Here is a 14,133-nt window from a genome sequence, read left to right as displayed (position 1 = left end):
TTGTTGTGGCTTTATCTTTTTTAAATGGATTGAAGATAGTTTTCATGATAACCACAAAGGCAGAAGATTATAATATTTTGGCTTGTGAAGTTGCAGGAGAGTTTGATTTTTTTCTAATTACAAGATTTATAAGTAGGGATAATAAAAGATTTCATAAAACTGTGATTAATAACTTCCAAATGGAGCTTGAATTTCTGAAACAACATTCAAATAAAATCAATTCCTCTTACATGAATACTTCAAAACTAATTAAAAAAAATGTTTCTTGCTGAAAAGCTAAAGATCTTATGAATTGCATTAATGAGTTTAACAATAATGTCCTTAAGTGCATAGAAGTAAACCTTGCTTCTGAGTCTCCCAATGTTTAAAATAAAAAGGGAGTGCCAGGTAAATGTTGAAAACAAATATAAGGATAATACCAATGCAGATAAAAGATGAAGAGATATATTCAAATGTCTGAATATAAAATGTGTACCTTGTAAAAACATGAAAGTTCAAGTTGAATTTTCATTGACAGAACTAAGAAGTACTATATAAGTGAAAAGACTGTTTTCACCTATGAATTCTTTATGTAGAGATAAAAAGATCCATTTTAGCATTGGAATTACTAATATTGCTATAATAAACCAATATTTTTCAAGATGTTTTATACCAAAAATGTTATTCTACTTTTTCTAAATCTTAGAAGATTTTAAGTAGAGATACACTGTTTAAAGGAACACAAGAACTGAAGAGGCTCAGGCTTCTTGTTCTAAAGCTGCAGAATATTTAGGCAACTAGAACATTCAGTAAGCAATTCATTAATGCTGACTATAAAATTAGAGTGAAGTGCTTTCCAAAGTGTACCACCTTGTGCCACTGCTCATATTGTTTCCAACACTTACACCTTTATGTATAGATATGTAAACATTAACAAAGCAAATATATATTTGAAATATTAACTCTATTCAGTGTATTTCATCAAGTTTGGATGGGGAAGAAATGAAAATGTAGAAAATTGAAAATTTAGGAAGTCTTGGCATGAACCAGCTGTTAACAGTATTTATGTTCAGCAGAACGTAAGTTATCTAATGCCAAATATTTAGAATTTTCAAATGTTTTTTTTTTTTTTTAATTATTTATTTTTTCAGTTTTTGCTTACAAATGATTTGAAACAATCAAAAGGTAAGCACACTTCATTTTTGAATCTACATGTTTCCTCGTGTCTTTTTTTCTGGTCCAGGAATGTTTTTAAATCTAAGTCTTATTTATTTTTTGAAAAACAACAAACAGTCCTGCATATTAGTCCTGTATAGTCTAGCCATGAAAACCTCCTTTATTGAGCTACTTTATGTTTTTAGAATGATCATTATGTGGCTCATTAGATTCTCTTTAAAAAGAAAACCATGAATATGAGATCACTATAAATATCTTGGCATATTATAATATAATATATAATTATATATATATATATATAATTATATATATATATAATTATATATATATAATTATATAATATAATAATATAATATATAATATATATTATATTATATAATATATAATATATATTATATATAATATATATTATATATTATAACATATTATAATATGTCTAACTGTAAGATAACAAAATGCATACATAATACACAAGCTGTCAAGATACTCTTTTTACTGTTGTTGCACTGACTTACTTTAAGTACGCTGAGTAGCATCTATATTAACAAGTATCTATGAAAGCCAAGTGATGTTTACATCACTATTCAATAAATGTGAAACACCCCAAATTAGTAGGAATGAGGTTTTTAAAAAAAAAAAAAAAAAAGCTTAGAAAACAGTTAAGCACTTAGCAATAACTTTAAGGAAGATAAATATTTTAGTGTGTGTTTCCTCTTCAGCTAAGAAGTTCAATATGATGTAGTTAGCAGACCTTTCACATATTAAGGAAATGCTGAAATTAGGCTATGTCTTTGGGACCTGATGTTGTGGGGATTCAAACAGGAGTTAGTTCTTAGGACTGATAGAGGCAAGTGGTGTTTAATTTTCATCTGAAGGAGATTTAAATAATGGGAACATTACTAATAATGTAAATACAGGGAACTCTGAACCCAGGAAGCTTATAACATTTACAGATCTACCATGTTAAAGTCCACTCACCCTGGTATTCACCCCTGCCTACATCTGAGGTGTACTACTGCAGAGAGCAACCAAAAGTGAACTGTAGCCACCAGAGCAATTCACATGAAGTGTTTCAAGCCTCCCTCTGTCCTGGTATCTAGTCAGAGCCACAAAGTAGGGAAGACCTAGAATAATTATTTTGGCAAGTTTTTGTCTTTCTAAGGGCCCTTTATTCCTCTTTCCTTTATGACTACTATCTGGGCGTGTTGTATGATCAAAACCAATCACAAGGCCCCCAGGAAAAAGTTAAAGACAGAGAATGAGATGCTGCTGCCAGAGGAGAGGTTTGTCAAGCCTGCAAATGGTTTTTGAGTTACTCTTGGGAAAGAGATTTGTGTAGGAAAAGAAAAGAATGAACCAGATGAAGTCAGCAACAAAATTCGCTCTACAATGTAGTTTCTTTGCCTTAAATATCCACCAGCATCTATGCCTTCAACACTTTTCTCTTATTTCTGTGTGGTATTTATGATTGTTAGTCTGCCGAGGTCATTCTGTTACCATAAGAAACAATTGTGAAAGGAAGGCTAAGATGAAAACTATCAGACAGTCTCACGGAATATTATCCTGTTCCACAGTGAATGAGGCCTCATGATCTTGAGAAATTCAGAGCTATCAATATCAGTTCTGGATTCCTATTTGCAAAACAATGAGGGCACAGCACGGCTGAAGCAAGTAGTCTTGCACCACAGTAAGTAACAGAGCTGAGTCAAGAATGGTGACAGGGCCCACCAAAGGCTGCTCTCATGTTGCAATGCATACAGGAATTAGTTTGATCCAGGATTTCTTAAAAACACTTCAGGAATCAACACGATTGATCATAAACTGGTCAGACAAATAGAAATGCATTGTGAAGGAAAACATAAAGCAACATGAAAGCAACTTTCAGTAGCTCTGAGTATTCTGCTCACTGAAGAGGAGGCTCAAGGGAGACCTTATTGCTCCTTACAACTACCTGAAAGGATGGTGTGGAGAGATGGGGGTCAGTCTCTTCTCACAGGTTAACTAGCGATAGGACTAACGCAAATGGCCTCAAGTTGCACCAGGAGAGGTTTAGGTTAGAAATTAGGAGACATTTCTTTTCAGAAAGAGTAGTCAGGCATTGGAACAAGTTGCCCAGGGAAGTGGTGGCATCACCGTCCCTGGGGGTGTTCAAGGAAAGGCTGGACGTGGTGCTTAGGGACCGCCATGGTTTAGTGGGTGATCTTGGTGGTAGGGGGATGGTTGGACCAGATGATCTTGGAGGTTTCTTCAAACCCTAATGATTCTATGATTCTATCTCATACTTCCTGCCTAAAATATAGTAACAATGCAGAAATTACAGTCATTGAATTCAGAGCAGAGATTTGGGTTTGTCACAGAATAGTAAATACATTTCAGCCATGTCTGTAACATTCTTTATCCGTTTTAAAGTGCTGTGAACTTTGAAATCACACATAAGGATAAAATTCTACCAAAACCATATCCATTAACACAAACAGCAATGACATCTCTAAAGCTTTTGCATCTTTTAAGCAGTACTGTTTATCACACACTTACATTTAAACAATTATTTTTCAACCATACATAGTTAAGGGATAATGAAACAAGAGTCATCTTTATAAGGTAACAATCCAGTTGCAGATCCTAAGTGCATCATCTGCAAGAACACAGCTCATTTACCATCAGTATCATACTTAGACAAATATGAAATGGAATTATTTCTACCTTTCTTTGCTTCTCCTACTGTGCTTGGTACTTCATGCTGAGTTCAGATGCAGAGGTGAGAAACTCAGAAAATATCCAAGGCTCAAGGAGTACTAAATGTGTCAACTTGAGACCAAGAGGGATGACATTGCTAATGGTTAATATTTTCTAAATTGAAGATGGAGAAAGAGTTCCACATATGTAGTCACTGAATAGCAAAGAGAGGGAGAAAAGAAATGATTAAATTTGGGAAGACTAACAACAAGCTGAAAAATGAAGGAAATCTGGGAACTGAAATTGAGGATCTGAGCACAGCTGGTGACCAGAACAGGTTGCCTCAAAAAATGACTGCAAAACAAGCCATAGTGCACCTAAAGAGTTGTATGGAAGGACAGAGAATCCTTTCTCATTTTCTAAGGAAAACTATTTTTTTTAAATTGCTATGAAGCATTACAATTGATAGGCTAGATTAAGTAATAGCAAGCCAAGCTGTAATTAGAATCTCTTGATGGTTCTCTTTGGAGTCAGTAAATATTTAGTTTAAGTGATGAGTAGAGGTTTTTCAGGTGCTTCAGAAGATCTGCCTGGGGAAAAAAAAAAAAAAAAAGAAAAAAAAAAAACAGCCTCTGTTATCGCCTGACATTTCCTGCTTCTCTGCTTCCCACATGTCCAGCTGACAGTCCCAGAAATGCCTTCTCATCCAGACCTGGGCCTTTCAATTAGAAAAGGGTTCCATATTTCTGCTCTCAGGACTTTCTGGCAGCATGGGTTCAGAATAAATTGCATTCTGATAGTTACCTGTGAGTACTTACAGCAGCAACGCTTGCAGGTATCCATGAAATTTAGAATAAAAATTCAGGTTCAGTGACAGTTATTCCACAGCAATGACAGAAATTCTGTATCTTCATCCCTGTAAGTGCAAAGAGATAACATCTTAAAATAAAGAGAGGATATCACTAATTTCTATTAAGTGGGAAAAATGTTTTGTTACTATTATAACATGAATGGAGTAATTCTTTCTTCAGTTGGGCAGAAAATGAATGAATGATTTCAAAATTTATCTCCAAAGTGATTACTATGTGTGTCATTACTTTGATCAGCATAAATAGTTCAGAGTCAAAGACAGAAGGTAAGCTCAGTGGCTTCAAGAGATAAGAAAGGATGTCACAGGCTGGTGTCTGCAACACCTTAGAATTCAGCCAAGGTTTCTGCAAGGTGAATATAGATTCCTTAAAAAGCAAAGCCACTGATGGAGATCCTAAAATCTCAAAGGGAGACTGCCAGAAGTGCCAGCTGGGTGCATACCTCCTTTCTGTGTCTCCAAATCGCCCTTTGACATTTCATTATTTTCTATCTTTTGTTATTTGTTCTTTCCACAACCTCAATCCCTGATTTTTTTTGGTAGTGAGCCTACTATAGTTTTCTGTATGAGTTACTCTTTGCTGTCTACAGTGGGCTTTTGCTTTAGAAAATAATGCATCTGTTGCCCCAGTAAAAGTTACATAATTCTCCATTTAGCCATACAGTTTTGCTCTCTCTTTTAAGTTTTCCAGCTCATCTGTATGCACACCATCTGTGCCTGTACTACAATGTTCTTACATGGCCTCCAGGATTAGTTAGTGGTTTTAAAGTTTTATTACTTTGCCCTTCAGTCTCATGTTAATCATTTTGCTTACTGTTTTAAAAATCTGCCCTTTCAAATCTTACTGCTAGCATGTCAACCACAGAAAAATACCTCCCAGTATGATATCAAACCACATTGTATGGTGATGTGTCGTGGTTTAACCCGGCCGGCAGCTAAACACCACGCAGCCGTTCGCTCACCCTCCCCCCTCCCTCTCTGGGACGGGGGAGAGAAATGGAAAGTGAAGCCCGTGAGTTGAGATAAAGACAGTTTAATGAGACAGGAAAATAATAATAACAAAATAATAATAACAATAATAACAATAATAATACAATGATGATAATAGGAAAGTAATAATAGTATGTACAAACAAGTGATGCACAATGCAATTGCTCACCACTCGCTGACCGATGCCCAGCCTAACCCCGAGCAGTCCGGCCCCTTCCCCCCCAGCTAGCCACCCCTATATATTGTTTAGCATGACGTCAGATGGTATGGAATACCCCTTTGGCTAGTTTGGGTCACCTGTCCTGGGTCTGTCCCCTCCCAGCTCTTACTGCACCCCCAGCCTGCCCGTTGGCAGGACAGAGCAAAAGGCTGAGATGTCCTTGGCTTAGTATAAGCACTGCTCTGCAACAATTAAAGCATCGGGGTGTTATCAGCACTCTTCTCATCCTAAGCCAAAACACAGCATTCCACCAGCTACTAGGAAGAAAATTAATTCTGTGCTAACTGAAACCAGGACATCTATCCACCCCTTATTCCATACCATTTATGTCATGCTCAGGTTACACTCTTTTCCATACATTCTAATTAGTCACCTATAGTAATCATGGTAGTGATAACATACAGTATAATATACTATTTAACATGGTACAATTCAGTTCATGGGCTATTCTCACCCAGTATTAAATCTCCTTGAGGTACACACCGGACCTCTCCGTTCTTTTGCATCACCCACCAAGTGTATCCAGGTCCCTGAGCGAAAACAATTCCACGAATAGGTTTGCCTTTTCCTGAGGCAGGAGTAGCCCAGACTGTTTTACCCAGCATATTTTTTACATGCACTACAGGAACTTTATCCCCATCTACAGTACGTAACAGGTTTGATTGGGCAGGTCCAGCTCGGTTGGTAGATCCCCTAGTATTGACTAACCAAGTGGCCTTTGCTAAATGCGTATCCCAGTTTTTGAACGTCCCAGCGCCCATTGCTTTCAAGGTAGTCTTTAACAGGCCATTGTATCGTTCAACTTTCCCGGAGTTGTTTAGCCGCTTCATCCACTGTGGGTTCCTCATCCTCTTTCCAGGCCATTACTGCCAATGAGCTGGCATATGATGATGGTGCACTCCGTACAAACTTCCGCCACATGGGTCGTGTACACTTGACTTCATCTGGATCTTTGGATGTTTGTGTCTGGTCTGGATCCTCATAAATCACTTCCCGTACGGCTAATTCCCTCAGGTACTGGATTCCCTTCTCCATAGTGGTCCACTTGCCTGGTACACATAAAATATCTTCCTTGAAGGGATACCTTTCCCTCACAGCTGAGAGGAGACGCCTCCAGAGGCTGGTGGGTCGTGCTCCATCTGCAATTGCTTTGTCAATGCCGGCGTCTCGAGCAAGGGATCCCAACCGTCTGGCTTCCCTGCCGTCTAATTCCACACAATTGGCTCCAGAGTCCCAGCACCGGAGCAGCCAGGTGACAAGCTGCTCACCTATACAGCGACCAAAATCTTTTCGCACATCTCGTAGCTCGCGCTCGTTTAGGCTTCGCGTAGTTACTGAATACAAATAACAAGTTAGAGTCATGACCACATATTTCATCGTCTCATAAGCCATTGCTACAACACACAGCACCATAATGATCTGAAACCAGGGCCCGGAGAGGATAAACAACACGACAGAGAGTAAATACGGAAAATAATGTACTATAATACTCAATTTGGAAAACAGGCGCAGCAGAGTTGAGATTAAAGCAATCAGCATTATGACAAGTGACTATTAAGCAGGTCTAATCCTTACACCAATTTTAGTTTAACACACTCTGGTCAGATCTGCCGTTATCTCAACCTTTCGGGCCCCACGTTGGGCGCCAAAAAGGCTGTCGTGGTTTAACCCGGCCGGCAGCTAAACACCACGCAGCCGTTCGCTCACCCTCCCCCCTCCCTCTCTGGGACGGGGGAGAGAAATGGAAAGTGAAGCCCGTGAGTTGAGATAAAGACAGTTTAATGAGACAGGAAAATAATAATAACAAAATAATAATAACAATAATAACAATAATAATACAATGATGATAATAGGAAAGTAATAATAGTATGTACAAACAAGTGATGCACAATGCAATTGCTCACCACTCGCTGACCGATGCCCAGCCTAACCCCGAGCAGTCCGGCCCCTTCCCCCCCAGCTAGCCACCCCTATATATTGTTTAGCATGACGTCAGATGGTATGGAATACCCCTTTGGCTAGTTTGGGTCACCTGTCCTGGGTCTGTCCCCTCCCAGCTCTTACTGCACCCCCAGCCTGCCCGTTGGCAGGACAGAGCAAAAGGCTGAGATGTCCTTGGCTTAGTATAAGCACTGCTCTGCAACAATTAAAGCATCGGGGTGTTATCAGCACTCTTCTCATCCTAAGCCAAAACACAGCATTCCACCAGCTACTAGGAAGAAAATTAATTCTGTGCTAACTGAAACCAGGACATGATGGCAGGTAATCAATGGAAATACGGTAACAAGAACCCAACCCATTCATTATATTCAGTAGAATAGAAATGTATTAATTGCAAAAGAACAGGATATCTTGCCAAGAGTGCAGGGTAAGAGACATATAAGTAAATATAAACAAAGAAATGCTTTTAAAATTATCTTAGTCGCTTTTTCTAATTTAATGATTGAGAGATCTCAGACTGTGCCTGCAGCTAATATATATGATGGCAGTTGCAAATACATTCACACTCCTGTTAAAGCATCTTAGTCTCTAATAATGTATACTGTGAATCCTACGAACTAACCATCAAATTTAAATTCTGCCCAGTTCATCTATGGAAATTTTGAGACTGAAAACAAGTGCAAACTGATCATAAGGCTCATAAGGCTCATAAGGGCTGAACAATATATTTCCTCCAAAATAGAAATATTTTGCTGCAAAGCTAGGTCACTTTCAAACTGTAAGTGGAATGAAAGTTTTCTGATTAAGGCACTGAGCAGTGAGATGAAAGCGTAAATCCAAGCTCTGCCAGAGGTTTCGTGTATATCTCTGGGCAAGTCACATCACCTTTCTGTGATGCATTTCTGTACCTATGAAAAGTGAATCATAATTTTTTTCTTCCTCAAGCATTTTTGAGAGTGAAAGCTCTTTCATAGCTGGACGTTTTCCAACTATATGCTTGTAGGGGATCTAATGCAACAGCTTTTTATCGAACTGAGACTTCCAGATGTTACCAGATCATTAAGGCTTCCACTTAATGTGGTAGGAAAAGAAAAACTGTAAATGATCATATTGTGTTTTTGTTTTTTTTTTTCTCCTGTAATATGAACTAGGAAAAATGAACACTGAAAAAACTCAGTTTATATATTTGCCATGATAGTGTTGCAAATGAGAGCACAATCTTGCCTATCATTCTGAAAGAACATAATAAGATTTTATTTAGTATTGTTTTCAAGTTTGTGAAACATGAAAAAGAAGACAAAATTTCATTCTGAGACCAATGAACACTTTAGCAATTATTGTGGAAATATCAATAAACTTTGCAAACATTCAGATATTTGAGTGAGGGTACAGAGGAGGACTTCCTTATCAAGCTATTCTCAGTAATTAAGTGACTTTGCAATGTGTTATTTCATATTAAATACAGCTAAGTTTATTATGTCCTGTAAAATCATCTTCATTGTTTTCATTTAAAAGACATACAACTAAGTTCTCTCCATATGCATTTATGTAAATGGAAGTAGTTATTATTTATATAAAAGGTATAAATGGAAGTAGTTGTTATTTATATAAAAGGTATTTTCTAGCCCAAATCCTCCATTAAGGATTATTTTAAACTCATAGTTACTTATCAAAACTACAATAGTTGATTACAAGGTAAATAAACGTGCATCAAAATTTGGAAGAAGCCAGATCCAATGTGGTTTTACTAATAACACTGAGAAGACAGCATCATCTGAAATTTTCATATATCCAAACACCAATTATGTCCAGTTTGTACCTCAAAATAGGTTGAATTTTGGAAAAATTGTGGCAGGATCAATAACAATATATTAATTTTAAAATTGTTACAAAATATATACTTTGTTTTCCTTCTGCTTAATAAGCTTGAAATCCATATGTACCAATGCCATAGAAAATACATTAAAACAATAAAACACCATTAAATATGTTGTCATACCACATATCACAATGACAGAAATAATTAAAAGAAATAATTAAAGAAGTTTTGAGAACAATATCCAACAAGGTTTCTTTGATTTCTGTTTTCTTAATCCAGAAATTATCTGTTCTCTCATGTAAATGTATTTATATTAACTATGAATATAAAAAATATTCAAAATTAAAATGTATGAACTAGTTATCCAAATGAGTTAATTTAACAGAGAGGAGGTTAAGTATTGGTTCAGTATTGTCATTATTTCTTGCTGAAACATACACCATGTTCACATCCTCACCACCATGGATTTTTCCTTCAGTCTCTTCCATGATGTATGCTACCTCAGACTTGCATGTAGGAGTGATTTAAAACAGCATGACAACATAGGGATTTTGTTCTAACCATACCTTCCATTTCAGCAGCCCTAGAGAAACCTGACTTCAGTGTTGATTAAAATTCCTGTTATGCTATTGACTGAATATTAGAATTCTTGTTGCACTTTTTAAGTTTTTCTCCTTAAAAAAAAAAAAAAAAAAAAAAAAAAAAAAAAGTGGGAACACTTGCATTGATTATCAGACAAATGGAAGGTTCTTGGGTCATTATTGTGATCTAAATTTCTGAGTCATGTCAGGATGTTTTCCAATGGGCATGTTGAAAACTAGTTTTTTAATGGCATGCATGCAAGAAGAATCAGACTGATGGTTCTAGATAGAATGACCTGTTCTTGAAAGTAAATCTGGATCTGGTCAGGTGTGAAACACAGCAGTTAATGTGGAATAGCAGTCTGTATAGCTCAGCTCTGCACTGCAAGCACCTCTCCACAGATTCCAAATAACAGCAATCCATTTGCTGAGCTCTGTCAGAATTATAGTTGCTCTCAAATGGACAATAATATTTGTTGATTTTTCATTTCTCACAACTGTGTTTTCTGAAATGACTGCAAGCTGCCAGCATGATACACTGCCATTAAATTAGATGAAATGGTCTCTCTGCTTTCCTGAAGGACCTGAATCTGAGAAAAATTCAGTCTGGTCTCCCACCCATGCATTCTCATCCTGTTTCCCTCATCCACACAACATATGCTTCAGGTCAGGCCAGCTCCGGTGAGCAGCCAAACAGGCCTATGTCTCCTGAATTAATTGCTTCAGCAGGAGTGAAATGGTTAGTACGCTGTAATGCCATGCACAAAACTTGCAAATAGATAGTCTGGATTTCAATTAAAGAATCACACATTGTCACATACTGTAGGCACCTTCCAAGGGCTGGTCAGTGGAACTAATGCAGTATTAAGTGGTCCTGATATTAAAGCTACAATTTATTTTCTAATGAGGTCATACAAACTCTTTGAGCTGCAAGACTGATCATGTAATTGCACTGCTCTGTAAGAGGTGGCTTTAAATAATGTTATTTAAGGTGTGGTCCTCTGAAGGAAAGACAATGACAGAGTTTCCATCTGCATTATTTTTCTCTTCCTCTCTTTCTCTCTCTCTCTCAAACATAAACACACACCAAAACACAATTCCATTAAAAATATTTTTATCAAAACATTTTATTTCTATCAACATGCAAGTTTATTTAACTCAGTCTAGCTTTATTATATTTCTCACTGTTTTTGTTTCTTTACAATACAAAACACAATCCTTCTGATCAAGTTATGCAGTGAAGTATTCTGTAGCCAACTAATTTGTCAGTACCGAAAAAAAAAAAAAAAAAAAAAAAAAAAAAAACAGTTTGGTGTAAAGTTGTGATTCATTCTTTCTATCATTCTTGTTCTTGGAATTCAAAAAAAAAAAAAAAAAAAGTTAAAAAAGTCCCTTACACATTCTTCACTGTGAAGAGAAGAGCTCAACACCAAATGTCTTCCTTCTGAGCATTGTTTCATGTCTTAATTTATAAACTCTTCAGTGAAGAGAATGTCCTGATGTTAACATCCAGCACTACTACAAAAGAGCACCTAAATTGTTGTCGCTTTTCTGATCAAACATTCTGAAGTACACACTGGAATACATCAAACTGCTCAAGAAAGACTTAAGAATCACCTGGTTTCTGGAGCCTTTCTTCACTGCTGTAGGTCTCTTCTAGACTGCTAAAGATCAAAAATCTTGCTGGCTAGAGTTCTGGTGTAGTTCTAAAGAACAACTATCAGTTTTGAAACAAAAACCTAATTTATGAAATTCCCTGCCTGAGAACAAAATAAGGTTATATATAATAAGATTATCAAGGCTTTACATTTATATAACATTTATTTTTTGAATCAAGACTTCTCTGACATATGACTCTTTCTCAAGTTGAAGCTGCATGAAAGACAATCTCAACATGAGTGCTGCTTCCTCAGTGCCGTAGGTGTAGTTACATCTAGTGCCATCAGCTGATTTTTGTCACCTGTGAATTTGCTCACTTCCTGTTAAATGTCATCTACAGCCTTCTCAATTCAGAAGTTTCTGTTCTTTCCATGACTACTTGTGTAACACAGAATAATTACAATTCCAGGAACATCCATGAGATTAAATTAGTTTCTAAATGATTCTGTGATGACACCAGCAAAATATATATATATATCAAATGATATATTTACTTTTAAGAAGGTTGATTATTCAGACTACTTATTACATTCATTAGCATAAGTTAATTATGCTGCCACAGAACATGGTAATTCAGTATTCATAAAACCAACTAATTAGGTAAGCAATACCCTGACAAACCTTCAAAACACTTTCTTAAAATGGATGCAGAAAATTAGATTCCATATTCATTTTTCCATTAATTAACAGGTTTTATTTTATCTGTATACAGTGGTTTACCTAACTATAAGAAAAATTATTAAATTAGAGGAAATGGAAAGAATGGTAGCAAAAAACAATAAGTAGTTTAGTAGACATGATCACTAAAGGGACAGGAAAAGGATTTAACATGCACAGCTGAGAGAAAAATGACAAGGAACGGTTACAATAACTATGTTTAAATGCATCAGAACAAATACAAAAGATGGGGAGGAATTACTTAAAGTAATTAAGAGTTATATAATAATGAGTAATTGGATGAAACTTGAAGAAGGAAAATTAATTTAGGTTAGATGTAAAGAATAAAAATGCCAAAAACAAGGACAATTACACAATGGCAAAATTTGCCAAGAGGGGCAACTGGGGAACCTTTACTAGTAATACTCTGGAGTAGACTAGATAAAATATGTACAGGTTTAATATGGAGAGCAAATCCTGCCCTAGTTTAGAGTGATAAACTAGATAAACATAAATACTTGTAACCTTTTCTAAGCTATTATTTCAGTGTAAAAAAAAAAAAAAAAAAAAAGTACAAATGTACACAGCTACACAGCTTAGTAGCTTATATGAGCTCTGATTTAGCAAGTTTTGGAAGATGATTCCTAAATCTGAATTCCTCCCAGCAAGCCTTAGTAGGGAAATGAAGACTGATAAAGTTAAGCATGGAAACCTGACAGGGAATGCCAGACAGAAATGAGAAAAAACAAAATTCAAATACTCAAATACATATTTCAGAGCCATATGCTCCAATTATATTCACTACCTTAATCATCCTGGAGACACAGCTTCATGCACAGACACCTGTTCTGGTGTTTGAGAGCACATACTGCAACGTTTGTAGATCCCACTATACAAGCTTCCAGAACAACAACACAGCAGCTTCAAAAGTGTAACAAAGCCCTGAGCAACGCTTCCAAATATGCAATAATTATTGAATGTGTACTTAGCTAAGGCAAGTTGGAATTCTATCTAATTTTATTTTTTTTTTTAGCCAAAAGCACCCTGGCACTGAATGTATTAAGTGCTTTTCAGGGGTGTAAAATATAATGTAGCTCCATTATGAGCCTACAGTAATTCATGATCAGTTCTATCCCTTATCTTAATCTGTGATCTAATTTGGGATCTCATTTTCTTCCACCCTTATCCCATCTCCCCCTGTATTACCCTCCAAATAAAATACACTCACAGAATACCAGGATAGAAATAGAAGTCTATAAATCTTTCAGAAGCATTTATAGAGCTGCTCTGCACTGTGGCATGTATTCAACTGACAGCTGCTGCATGCCTTTGTGTTCTCATTCATTAGACATTGCTGTCTGGAATAACACTGGCATAGTAGAGTTCTTCAGATCCTAATTATCCTTCTGCTCTTTCACTTGCTCAACTTTGTAGGTATATTAGAAACAATGTCCAAGGTATTGCTTTGGTTAACTTACAAAATATCAAAAGTTCTCCAGAGCCTCCTCACAACTTACAAAACCAATCTGAGCAGAAGGCTGGGGAGTGCCAGTTTGTTTACAGAAGG

At 36.4% G+C, this 14,133-nt stretch overlaps 1 long non-coding RNA gene across 2 annotated transcripts; it reads right to left on the bottom strand.

Annotated features, from left to right (window-relative positions):
• Positions 1–1,591: 1,591 nt before the first annotated feature.
• Positions 1,592–13,737, bottom strand: LOC137858768 (uncharacterized). Of its 2 annotated transcripts, none has more exons than XR_011097988.1 (3): positions 13,372–13,737; positions 4,650–4,747; positions 1,592–4,421 (listed from the first exon to the last, which is right to left on the bottom strand). It is a non-coding gene; the product is annotated as an uncharacterized lncRNA (long non-coding RNA). The 2 variants fall into 2 exon arrangements; XR_011097989.1 differs by having other exon boundaries at positions 1,592–4,045.
• Between the last annotated feature and the right edge of the window lie 396 nt (positions 13,738–14,133).

This window comes from Anas acuta, chromosome 1 (genome assembly GCF_963932015.1).
Source record: "Anas acuta chromosome 1, bAnaAcu1.1, whole genome shotgun sequence".
NCBI classification, from domain to species: domain Eukaryota; kingdom Metazoa; phylum Chordata; class Aves; order Anseriformes; family Anatidae; genus Anas; species Anas acuta.
This window is presented reverse-complemented; position numbering and strand designations above follow the sequence as displayed.